Here is a 13052-nt window from a genome sequence, read left to right as displayed (position 1 = left end):
CAGGAAGATGAACTGAAAACAATATACTGTGCTGGAATAGAAAAATGACAGCACATTTCTTCAATAGTCAGATGCATTACTTTGGAAAAAAGTATTAAGGGCACAGCAATGACTGAGTCCCAGTTCAGAACAGATGTGAGCAACCTAGTAAGTGATGTGGAGGCCTTCTTTAGAGCCTACTCACTGCAATGAAGGCCTTGATTATTCCTACAGTGCAGATACCTGCCTGAGTTCCCCTTGTCAAACCCTAATGCTAGTTATAACCAAAGAAATCATCTCACAGGAATGCCATGTCACTGCAGGGAGCCTAAAATCAGCAGGAGCATGCTCCATGCAAATCTGCCCAAGGGTAGGAACTGACCTCTGAAGGTGATGTTCCTCAAGGAAAATAACATGTCAGAGGACACACTGTCTTATTGATATCAGGGGGACTAATCTTTCTTTCCCATCATCCTGAACTAATTTCCTATCAACCTTCAGTTTTATTTTATTGTTAGAGACTTTAAGGAGGGGGAGAGCCATTGCTTAGCTGTGTTTGGAAAGTGAGTGTTCATCTACCATAGATGAAGCAGGGATAGGAGTCTAATGAATCAAAGAGCTCTTGAGTAGGAAGGAGGAGGTGCTAAAGGCCTTCCCTTGATGTCTCAGGAAAGCCTACAAGAAGGGACAGCTTGGCTTTGGGTGAATTGGGTAAGAGCTAGTTGGGATTTTGATAGGGGCTGTTGGAGGGGACCCTAACAGTCCCTTTTCTGGACATTCTGTTGTATCCTAGAGAGCTCTCTGCATTCTCTGTGATGTCATCAGTGTTGTGGCAACACTAAAAACTGTTGGTGGCATTTGGTCAGTGCTTATAGGTTTCTCCTGTAAACATGTTGTCTAGGCTGAGCAGGCTATTGGGAAGAGCAAACGGAGAGTGTGGAGAGGCCGGAGGGAGGCAGAACAAAGCTGGCCTTCAATCTGGATTCAGAAGAACAAGAAATAAGTGGTTCTGTGGAAAGCACAGTGAGTTGAGGGAAGGGGTTGGTGAGTTTCAAAGAGGAGATGAGATTTAATTAAGGCCTTCCAGGACTGGGCCTCAAAGTTCGGTCACCTCTGGGAGGAAAAGGGACTATCCTTTTCCTAAAGAGCAGACCCAAGGAAAAGATTTCTCATGGTTATTTAGCAAGGAGGCAGGAATTTATGTGACTGCAGCTCCCCTCTGAGAGACCTTGAATTTCATTCTGAGGGTGGGAGAAGGCCAGCAGAGAGACTAATGAGGTGTCCCTCTCAGGATAGCGTATTGAAACACTTTATCCTCAATAGATTTCTGCAGGTTCCTAAGGTCTCTGATAACACTAATAGGGAGGAATGCTCCCTTGAACATGTGCCAAGGTCTCATACATTCAGATGCGATGGGCTTAGACATGTGATCAGGGCTTGGTGGTAATAATAATGAGGGACTTGCCTGCATCCCGTTACATATCAGCTGACATGTGCCAATGAGTTCAAGTCTCTTCCCCAATTTTTCTTCTAACAGATTTACTGTGTCTGATTTTACGTTGAGGTGTTAGATCCACTTGGAGTTTAGTTTTGTCCAGAGTGATAAATATGGATCTATTTTCATTTTTCTACATGTAGACATCCAGTTAGACCAGCACCATTGGTTGAAGATGTTGTCTTTTATCCATTGTATGGTTTTGGCTTCTTTGTCAAAAATCAAGTATCCATAGGTGTATGGCTTTATTTCTGTGTCTTCTGATCTACCATTCTGTTTCTATACCAGTGTCATGAAGTTATTATTAATATTTCTTGGAAGTACAGCTTGAGGACAGGGATAGAGATATCTCCAGATGATCTGTTTTTGTACAGGATTATTTTTCAATTCTGGGTTTTTTGTTTTTCCATATGAAATTAAGAGTTGTTATTTCAAGTTTCGTAAAGAATTGTATGGTGTTTTGATGGGAATTGCATTGGATCTGTAGATTGGTTTTGGGAGGATGGCCATTTTCACATGTTAATTCTACTGGTAAATGAGCATGAGAGATCTTTCCATCTTCTGATATCTTCTTAACTTTCTTTCTTCAAAGATTTGAAGTTTATTTCAAACATGTCTTTGACTTGCTTGGTTAGAGTCATACCAAGGTACTTTATGTCATTAGTGGCTATTATGACAGATGTAGTTACCCTAATTTCTTTCTAAGCCATTTTGCCTTTCGTATACAGGAGGACTACTGATTTTCTTTTTTGGGTTAATTTTGTATCCAGCCACTTAGCTGAAAGTGTTTATCAGCTGTAGGAGTTCCCTGGTAGAATTTTTGGGGTCACTCATGTATACTATCATATCTTCTGCAAATAGTGATACTTTGACTTCATCCTTTCTGATTTGTATTCCCGTGATCTCCTTTACTCATCTTTTGCTCTAGCTAAGACTTCAAATACTATGTAGAAGAGATACGGAGAGAGTGGTCAGCCTTCCCTTGTCTCTGGTTTCAGTGGGATTGATTTATGTTTCTCTCCATTTAGTTTGACATTGGCTATAGGATTTCTATATTATCTTTACTATGTTTAGGTATGTGCCTCGTCGTATCCCTGATCTCTCCAGGACTTTAAACAGGTGAATATTGAAGTTTATCAAATGCTTTTTTTTTTCATCTAAGGACATGATCATGTGTTTTTTCTTCTTCAGTTTCTTTATATGGTGGATTACATTGATGGATTTCCATATATTGAACACCCCTGAATGTCTGGGGTGAAGCCTACTTGATCATGCTGCATGATATCATTGATGTTTTTTTTTTTTTATTCAGTTTGCAAGTATTTTATTTAGTATTTTTGCATCAATGTTCATAAGAGATACAGGTCTGAAGTTCTTTTTTTTCTGTTGGGTCTTTGTGTGGTTTAGGTATCATTGTGACTGTGGCTCATAGAATGAATTTGGTAATGTTCCTTCTGTTTCTATTTTGCACAGTAGTTTGAAGAGAATTGGAGTTGGATAGCACCTTCTCTACAAACTACTTGATCACATTACAAACCCAGAACACTGAAGAATGTTCAGAAAGTGAACTTACAGGAGATAATTTGCACTATCCGGTTCTGAAATCACAGGGTGGGGATGTCAACTTTCCTATAGCTCTGTAGAGAGGTGGTTGCTGCTTTCCTCTGTCTCCTTTAGCACATACTTCAGGGGACCCCAGTGACAGTCTAGGGTATATTCACAGCTGCACAGGCTTCAGCTTGGCTTCAGAACACAGAAGTGTATGGTCCTCTGAGTCCTTTCCTTTTGGGGTACAGCAAGCCTGAAGTAAGAAGGCAGTCTCTCTGCCCTTTACTGGATCCTAATGAGAGTTTTGTTACTGTTCCATTTTTTAATTAATTTCTTATTTCTTATATTAATTACTGTTTATTCATTTTGTATCCAGCTGTTACTCCTTCCCTCATTCCCTCCCAATCCCATCCTCCCTCTCTTATCTCCTCCTATGCTCCTCTCCAAGTTCAGTGTAGAGGAGCTCCTCCTGCCCTTCCATCTGACCCTAGCTTATTTGGTATCATCAGAACTGGCTGCATTGTCCTTCTCTGTGGCCTGGCAAGGCTGCTCCCCCATCATGGGGAGGGGGAGTGATCAAAGAGCCAGCCACTGAGTTCATGTCAGAGATAGTTCCTGTTCCCCTTACTAGGGTAACCCATTTGGATACTGACCTACCATGGACTACATCTGAACAGGGGTTCTAGGTTATCTAGGTTATATTCATGAATGGTCCTTGGTTGGAGTATCAGTCTCAGAAAAGACCACTGTGCCTAGAATTTTTGGTTCTCTTTTTCTCCTTGTGGAGCTCCTATCCTCTCTTGATCTTACTATTTTCCCCTTCTTTCCTAAGATTCCCTGCACTCTGCCCAAAGTTTGGTTATGAGTCTCTGCATCTGCTTTGTTACACTGCTGGGCAGAGTCTTTCAGATGCCTTCTGTGGTAGGCTCCTGTCCTGTGTCCCGTTTTCTCCTTCTTACAATATTCATTCCATTTGTCTTTCTGAGTGAGGACTGATCATCTTATCCAGGGTCCTCCTTGCTTAGTTTGTTTAGGTGTACAGATTTTAGTATGTTTATTCTATATTATATGTCTAGTATCCACTTATAAGTGAGTATGTACCATGTGTGTCTTTTTGCTTCTGGGATAGCACACTCAGGATGATCTTTTCTAGATCCCTTCATTTGCTTGAAAATTTCACGATTTCTTTGTTTTTAATTGCTGAGTATTATTTCATTGTGTAATTGTACCACAATTTCTGTATCCATTGTTCAGTTGAAGGACATCTGGGTTGTTTCCAGGTACTGGCTATTACGAATAAAGCTGCTATGAACATGGTTGAGTAAATGTCCTTGTTGTATATTTGAGCATATTTTGGATATATGACTAGGAGTGGTATAGCTGGATCTTGAGGAAGTGCTATTCCTACTTATCTGAGAAAGCACCAGATTGATTTCCAAAGTGGTTGTACAAGTTTTCATTCCCACGTGGAATGGAGGAGGGTTTCCTTTTCTCCACATCCTCTCCAGCATGTATTGCCAATTGAGTTTTTGATCTTAGCCATTCTGATGGGTGTGAGGTGAAATCTCAGGGTTATTTTGATTTTAAAATTTTATTTTAACCTTCCAGGTTTGTTGCATATATATTATAGCTTCCAGTTCAGGATTTTTCTGGGATTTCTGTATATGTGAATGTGTGTGTGTGTCTGTGTCTCTCTGCATTTCTTGAGCTTTTCCTTTGGCTCTATTTCTTCTGTTTGTTTGTTTTGTTCTATTACAGTTGGTTTGTTTATCTTATTTTAACATTATTTATTAGATGCTTGTTTTCTAATGAGAGAGAGAAAGATGTGGGTCTGTATGGGAGGGGAGGTGGAGAGGAACTGTGAATAAGAGGTAGGGAAAACCATAACCAGAATATACGAATTGTATGAAAGAATCTATTTTTGATAAAATAAAAAATATCAAAAAAGAAGACAAGCAAATCATTTTTCCATGTAAAGCCCATTTGTATAACGCCTTTAATTATAGCATTTGAAAATGTCCCTTACATAGATGCTAAAATTCATGCCCTATGTGTTTGCAACATTAAGGAGCTGAAGTTACTTCATCTTCATTTGCTTTAGGCTATTGCTAGATAACAGCAGTAATTATTATTACTATAACAACCATAAAAATTATTAAAATGTTGATTTTATGGAACGTGCTCAGCATACTAGGGCTTCAACGAAATGTCCCAGTAGTGTCTTTGTAGCCCCTCTCAGAATTAATATTTTTTTCATGCATCTGCTCTTCAGCTGTGAACTAACTCTTTTCTAAAATTTATTTCACATGTCAGGAGTTGCACATGATCGCCACCCCACCCACAGGAAAAGGTGAAGAGGAAATGATTAGAGATTACTCACACGACCTCAGAGGGGCCCACAGCTGTGAATGGTTCTAAATTATTCACTGTGAGTGTAATGGGTTGACTTAAATCAAGCTCCTAACTTGACTCAACCAACTGCAAACCACATATCCCCATTCCCTCGATTCTGTCCAAAGGACTAAATGCAAAAAGACAGCCCCACAGACTTCTAGACACTAGGAAGAAGTGCTTTTAGGTCTAATACCCGTTACACTTTAACTTGATTTACTAGCTCTGTTTTACAAAATACTAACAGAAGGGAGAAATCACAAGCCTATTATTAGGGCCTATGTTTTGATTGACCAGAGTTATAAAATTACAGAGCCACTAAGTAAGGGTCAGTAAATGACTACTGACTGTTAAACACCACCGTTGCTCTAAGTCAGTGTTTTTTCACCTGGGCTACATATGTATATTGTACCTTTAAAAAATAATGGATGCCTGTTTCTACTCCAAGAGAGTTTGATGTAATCATTGTGGAGCATAGCTAAAGCAAGAACCTTCATAAAAGTTCTGCAACTGGGTAGTATCCATTAGGTCAAGGCTGAGACACTCTGCTCCCAGCAGCCATAGGGCATTCATGTCAACAGCAGAGTAGAGGTCATGAAGGGAAAGATACTTGGCTGTCAATTAAGCACACCCATTGAATAACAAAAAGATAGAGCATTGGCTCCAGGCAAGCTGATCCAACTCCCAGCCTTTCTTAAGGCTGTAAGGGAAAGCCTGGGTTGTGTATGTTGTCACATTCAAGTTGTAGCTGCAGTCTGATGGCTTATAAAATTTAATTAGTGATGAATATATATGTTTTATTATATTACTTAGTGCTAAAGTAGAATGTAATATTGTTCTTCAAAATTCTCTCCTTATCCCCTTTTCACTTTTTACTATGTCATGTGAAAAAAAAAAAGAGACACATTACAGGAGAGAGTTAGGATAAGAAGGACGGTGTCACTAGAAGGCTCCCAGAGAAAATCAGAGAAGCCGAAGATCCACAGCAGATGGGAGATGGTGTGAGAGATGATAAGAAATGGTGAAAGATAGTTGGGATGGTGAGGGATGGGAGCCGTAAGGACTATGGGGGCAGTGAATACTTGTGGGAAATGGTTTAAGGTTGTGGAAGGCAGTAGGATAAGTGGATTTTAACTTGCAGCAGCAGCCTACTTACATCCCATGGCCTATATAGAAAAAATATGCTCTTGGCTAGCATTAGAAGCAGGTGTGAGTTCTGAATTAAGGCTACAAATGATCTCTCATCTCACATACACACATACACACACACATACACACACACACCTGATGTAATGACACCTATAGAGCTGGTGGCTCAAATTCAAAACTTCCTGCTAAGGATAGAGATACCTCCTCGGGATTACTAGGCTAACAGGACAAGCAGGAACTAATAATCACTATCATCTTAGAGTCATAAAACCAGAGGAAAATGATGAAAAAATAACAATGAGGAAAATAACAAAACAGTAACATGTATGTACGGTCACCACAGATGACTATACAAAACTGATATAAAAATTAACTATCATCTACAATGCATTAAGTGAGAGTTGAGTCTATGATGACCTTTAAGAGAGAATTAAAACAAGATGGGGCTAAACTTACTGCAAGCAGTAACAAGATTTGACCCAGGTCACTTCTACTGGTGAAAGAATCACTTGAATCAAAATAATAAGGGAAAGTTAGTTTTGAGAGTACAAACAAAACATTTATCTATGTAAAGAAGGTTAGCAGAGTAATAAGATTAGAAGCAATAGATTTGATATGATGGTCATTAAGAACTACAAATAAAGACACTTTATAGCACAGCAGAAGTGTCACTCGCAGAGGTGAAGAAAATAGACAATCACATGCCTCTAAGATGAAGCTTGAAAAAAGTGGTAAGAATCAAAATCCTACGGAGATACGAAGCCAAAGCGTCAGATCTACAGTCTCAAGTGAACACTCCACATGACACCTCTCAGAAATATGTGAATAGGTCAACTAAGTTGATAAAGTAGAAAAATTGCATGTACTGGTGTGTAATTATAAGCCCAGCACTTGTGGGCAGATCCCTGGTTCTGGCCGGTCCGTCAGTCTGGACTGCTTGGCGAATTCTAAGCTAGTGAGGGAACTTATTTCATAAAACAAGCCAGGCACCTGAGAAATAGCACAGGAAGGTGGCCCCTGTTGTCCAAAGGCATATGCACACATGTGTACCTGTACTCGCAGAAACATGCACACAGGCAGACAGACACACACATGGAATACAGATCAATTAAAGTAAAATCATTGGAAAAACAAAAGTATGAATAATTTTCTGTATATATCAAGATATAAATTTAGTTTTATGATATGCATACATTCATGGATAATGTATAACATACCATATGTTTGTATAAAATGTATGTATTTAGCTGCAAGTATACAACTTGTATACATAGATATACATTGACCAACACATAGAAACTAGATGCTTTCCAGCACATATTTAACTTTAAAAATAAACATGTACCATGCTTAGGACATAAGAGAAATCTGGTAAGTAAACAGCATGAAATTAATCATGATATTATATTTATATCTGAACTCACCAAGCAGGCTAGACTGACTGGCCATCCAGAAGCAGGAATCTGCCCACCAGGGCTAGGGTTGTAACTGCACACCACGTGTGATTTTTCGACCTTAGTAACTTAGTTGACCTATTCACACATATCTGAGAGGTGCCCTGTGGAATGTTCACTTGAGACTGTAGATCTGACAGTTTGTATCTGACAGAGTCCTTCAAAATAACGGACTCTAATGACAGGGATGTGAAATAAGACATGATCATTATAATCACAGGTATAAAAGCAGGTACACTTGGAATCAGCATGTCTACAAAGATATCCAAAGAGAATATCACAGGCATGTAAAGAATATTTCAAAAAATATGTAATTTTAAGACAGGAAGGAATTCGCAGACAACATAAAAATGACTAAAGCCACAAATGTGTATTTATTAATTAGTAAATTGATATGGAGGTATGTATCATGAGGGAGGGGGAGAGGGAGAGGAAGGGAGGGACGGAAGGAGGGAACAAAGGAGAGAGAGAGGAAAGGAGGAAGAAGGGAAGGGAGCGAGGGAAGGAAGAAAAAAAAGGAAAGCAGGCAAACATTATAAACAGGTTTTAAAAGTGATAGATTAAAGATGAGTACTGACTTCCACGAAGAACTGTTTGCATTAGTAAGTAAAAGAAAAACATCAGTACTATGAATTTTCAAAGAACTATTTTATTTTATTTTTTATTTTATTTTTTTTACTTTTATTTTTTTATTTTTTTTTATCAGTTACATTTTATTAACTCTGTATCCCAGCCGTGTCCTGATCCCTCATTCCCTCCCAGTCCCTCCCTCCCTCCCTCATCTCCACCGTGCCCCTTTCCAAGTCCACTGATAGGGGGGTACCTCCTCCCCATTCATCTGATCCTGTTTTATCAGGTATCTTCAGGACTGGCTGCAAAGCCCTCTTCTGTGGCCTAACAGGACTGCTCCTCCCTTCGGGGGTGGGGAGACCAAAGAGCCAGTCATTGAGTTCCTGTTAGAAATAGTCCTTGCTCCCCTCACTTTGGGAAACCAATTGCTTACTGAGCTACCACAGTGGAGGTTCTAGGTTATATCCATACATGGTCCTTGGTTGAATGTCAGTCTCAGAAAAGACCCTGTGCCCAGATATATTTGGTCCTTGTGGAGCTCCTATCCTTTCCCCATCAGACTAACTCCCCTTCTTTCTTATGATTCCCTGTACTCTGCCAAAGGTTTGGTCATGAGTCTTTGCTTTGAAAACACTGCTAGTTAGAGTCTTTCAGATGCGCTCAGTAGACTCCTGTCATACGTTCAATGCACATCCCATCTGTCTTTCTAAACGAGGATTGATCATCTTACCCCATGTCCACTCAATTGATTATCTTTTTTAGGTGTATAGATTTCATTATGTTTATCATATCTTCTAAGTCTATATAAGTGAGTATATCCCATGTTTGTCTTTCTCCTTCTGGGATATTTCACTCAGAATGATCTTTTCTAGATCCCACCATTTGCCTGCAAATTTCATGATTTCCTCCTTTTTGATTGCTGAGTAGTATTCCATTGTGTAAAAATACCACAATTTCTGTACCCATTCCTTCGTTGATGGACATCTGGGTTGTTTCCAGGTTCTGGCTATTACAAATAAAGCTGCTATAAACATGCTTGAGCAAGTATCCCTTTTGTGTACTTGAACGAACTTTGGGTATATACCTAGCAGTGGTATAGCTGGGTCTTGAGGAAGCACTATTCCTAATTGTCTTAGAAAGCGCCAGATAGCTTTCCAGAGTGGTTGTACCAGTTTACATTCCCACCAGCAGTGGAGGAGGGGTCCCCTTTCTCCACAACCTCTCCAGCATGTGTTATCGCTTGAGTTTTTCATCTTGGCCATTCTGATGGGTGTAAGGTGATATCTCAGGGTCGTTTTGATTTGCATTTCCCTGATGGCTAATGAGGATGAGCATTTCTTTAAGTGTTTTTCTGCCATTCGATATTCCTCTGTCGAAAATTCTCTGTTTAGCTCTGTTCCCCATTTTTTTAGTTGGATTACTTGGTTTGCTGCTTTTCAGCTTCTTTAGTTCTTTGTATATAATGGATATGAGTCCTCTGTCAGATAAAGGGTTAGTGAAGATTCTTTCCCAATCTGTAGGCAGTCGTTTTGTTTTGATGACGGTATCCTTTGCTTTACAGAAACTTTTCAGTTTCATGAGATCCCATTTATTGATTGTTGCTCTTAGAGCCTGTGCTGTTGGTGTTCTGTTCAGGAAGTTGTCTCCTGTGTCAAAGGACTATTTTAAAGTGTATTTTTTAAACTTCATAAAAGGGTGAGAGAGAAGTTCAGCAGGTGCAGGTGCCTGCTGTAAGTCTGACATCTTGAGTTCAGCTTAGGTCAGACAGTGAAAGGGGAGACCTGACTCCCATAAAAATCCTCTGAACTCCATATGCTCATTGTGGTACACAAATACAGACAAAACACACACACACACAACAAACAAATATAATTAAAAATAAATAAATTATACCACAGTTACTTTTAGGAAGAAAAATAGAGAAATAGGACATAAAAGGAATAAAATTAAACTTTATGCTTAATTAAGTCTTAAGTTCTTTAATTGAAAATAGTTTTTAAAACTAGAAAAATGTCTATATTTGTCATTGGGGACCTACAAGTCAAATTTAAATTTTGTTTTAAGACACACCAAACAAGTTTTTGTTCACTTGAATGTATGTGAGCATATTTCTTTATTACTGCATTGTATGACAGTATTCTTTCAAATAAATAAAAATTCCCCTTTTAACTCATTTAATTGGTCAAAATAAATTAAGATGCTCATGCGCGGTATAACATGCTAATGTGTAACCACACATTACACATGATTCCTCAGCCACAGGTACTAGATCACTAGATCAAGATTTTGTTTATCATGTGTCATGCTCTGTCTTAAGAAAATTATCACATTTGATCATAGAACATGCAATACGAAGAGTAGCATAAAAATGGAGAAACATATAGAAACCTGAACAACTTTAAAGAATATTTTAAAAAATTCTTTGATAATTCCATACAATGTATATTTGATAGTATTCATTCCTTTCCCTTTTCTCACATCCACCCCATCTCCCTACCCACCTACATTCTTCATCTTTCTTCTTCTTCTCCTCCTTCTCCCTTTCCCTTGCCCCCTTCTCCTCCTCCTCCTCCTTGTCTTCCTCTTCCTCTTCTTTTTAACTCAGATAATATAATTTGTGCTGTGTAAATACTCTTGCTTATAGATCAAGGCCCTGGAATGTGTTTGTCCTATGAGGGGATCACACCTTTAAAGAAAACTGACTCTCCCTCTCCAGGCAGCTATTAATTGTCAGTGGCCCCTCAGGCAGGATGGGATGTGGGACTTGTCTTCCCATTCTATGCTGGGATTTGGTCTGCCTTGAACTTGTTCATGTCTTATGCTTGCTGTCACGACTGATGTGAGTTTGTCTGTGCAATTGCCCCAACTGTGTTAGAAAACACAGTGGTTTTCTCAAAGTCATCCACAGTCTTAGAATGTTTCCATTCCCTCTTCTGCAGTGGTTCCTGAGCCTTGTATGGAGAGTGTGATAAGCATGTCTCATTTAGGGTTGAGCACTCCATCGTCTCTTTTTCTCTGCACCTTGCCCAGTTATGTATAGGTCTCTATGTTAATACCTATGCAGTGCAAGAAGCTTCTCTGGTGAGAGTAAAGAAAGGCACTAACCTCAGGGTATAGCAAAAAGTAAAAAAAAAAAAAAATTAAAAAGGAGTCAATTTAGTATTCCATTCACTTAGCAGAATAATTATAGTAGATTTTACCTTGGGGCCTAGGACCTATCGAGCCACTAGCTCTTTTTTTTTAATGTAGTTTATTCAGGAACCTTGAACAATTATCTGACCCTGGGGAAAGCCAGCCCACAGCTTAAATAGCCTCTGGGTAGCCAACCCCAGTGTGCCATGTGGGCAATGCAGATAGGTCCACATACATGGAAGCAAGCCAGATCCTCGGCCTTAGCCAAATGTGGCTCTTGTTTTGAATAATAGTATGGGTTTCATGCTATGGAGTAGGCCTTAAATCCACTCAAAAAAGTGTTTAGTCACTCCTATAACATTCAGGCCATTATTGTTCAAGTCAGCGTGTCTTGTTGGGCCAGTTTTCATTTCAATGTGCAGGGTTCACAGCTGGGTGAGGTTGACAATTACATTTTTCCTCCCCTAGTGTACCTGGCACCTTCCAGCATTATGAAAGCTAGCAGCTAAGGAAGAACATCTATTTCTACCATTTCTATTTAATATAGTATTTGAAATCTTAGCTGGAACAGTAGGAAAAGTGAAAGACACAAAGAAGCACAAGTAGGAAAGTGAAAAATTACAGTAGCTTTATTTAAAGATGAATGAGGCTATACACAAAACTCTAAAAACTCCCCTAGAAAACTCATACAGCTGAGTTTTCATAACCCAACTTCTCTTAGAACCTACCCACCCAACTTCATGGTCTTCCTTACCTCTCAAAACCAAACAAATAAACAAAAACAAAAACCCAAATCATAAATAACAAAAAAGACAAAATACCAAACCAAAATGCACGCAAAAACATGGAGTTTATTTTGCATTGTCTAACTACTTTTGGGCATGGGACCTGCCATGGACTGTGGTTGATACATTCACATTGTAATTTGGGTTGTTTCAACCAAAATGCCTTGGCAAAACAAACTGGTGCCTCTCAGCTTGGACAACAAGATAATCTCGGGGAACACTGAGTTTGAAGTTAGTTCAGTCTCCTCTTGTTCCTTTTCCCTTGTAACTTGAAAACTGAAAACGAAGGCTTACGTTCAGACATAGCGAGGTGGAACTGTTCAGTATCTCACCGCCTAGAAGCGCATTGAATGATGTATTCTTACCATGGAACTGTGATGGTGGACGCCCTTTGTGGTACCTGCTTGGGGAACGAAGTCTGACTTATACCATCTTGTTTCACAGTCCTATAGAGATAAAGGCTTTGAAGCTTTTTATAAATTCTCCGTCTGATTTTCCCTCCCTCCCTCCCCACCTTCAGGGACGTGTTGGTGCCCATCTGTTGAGTCA

The sequence above is a fragment of the Meriones unguiculatus genome, chromosome 14 (assembly GCF_030254825.1).
Source record: "Meriones unguiculatus strain TT.TT164.6M chromosome 14, Bangor_MerUng_6.1, whole genome shotgun sequence".
In the NCBI taxonomy this organism is placed as follows: domain Eukaryota; kingdom Metazoa; phylum Chordata; class Mammalia; order Rodentia; family Muridae; genus Meriones; species Meriones unguiculatus.
This window is presented reverse-complemented; position numbering follows the sequence as displayed.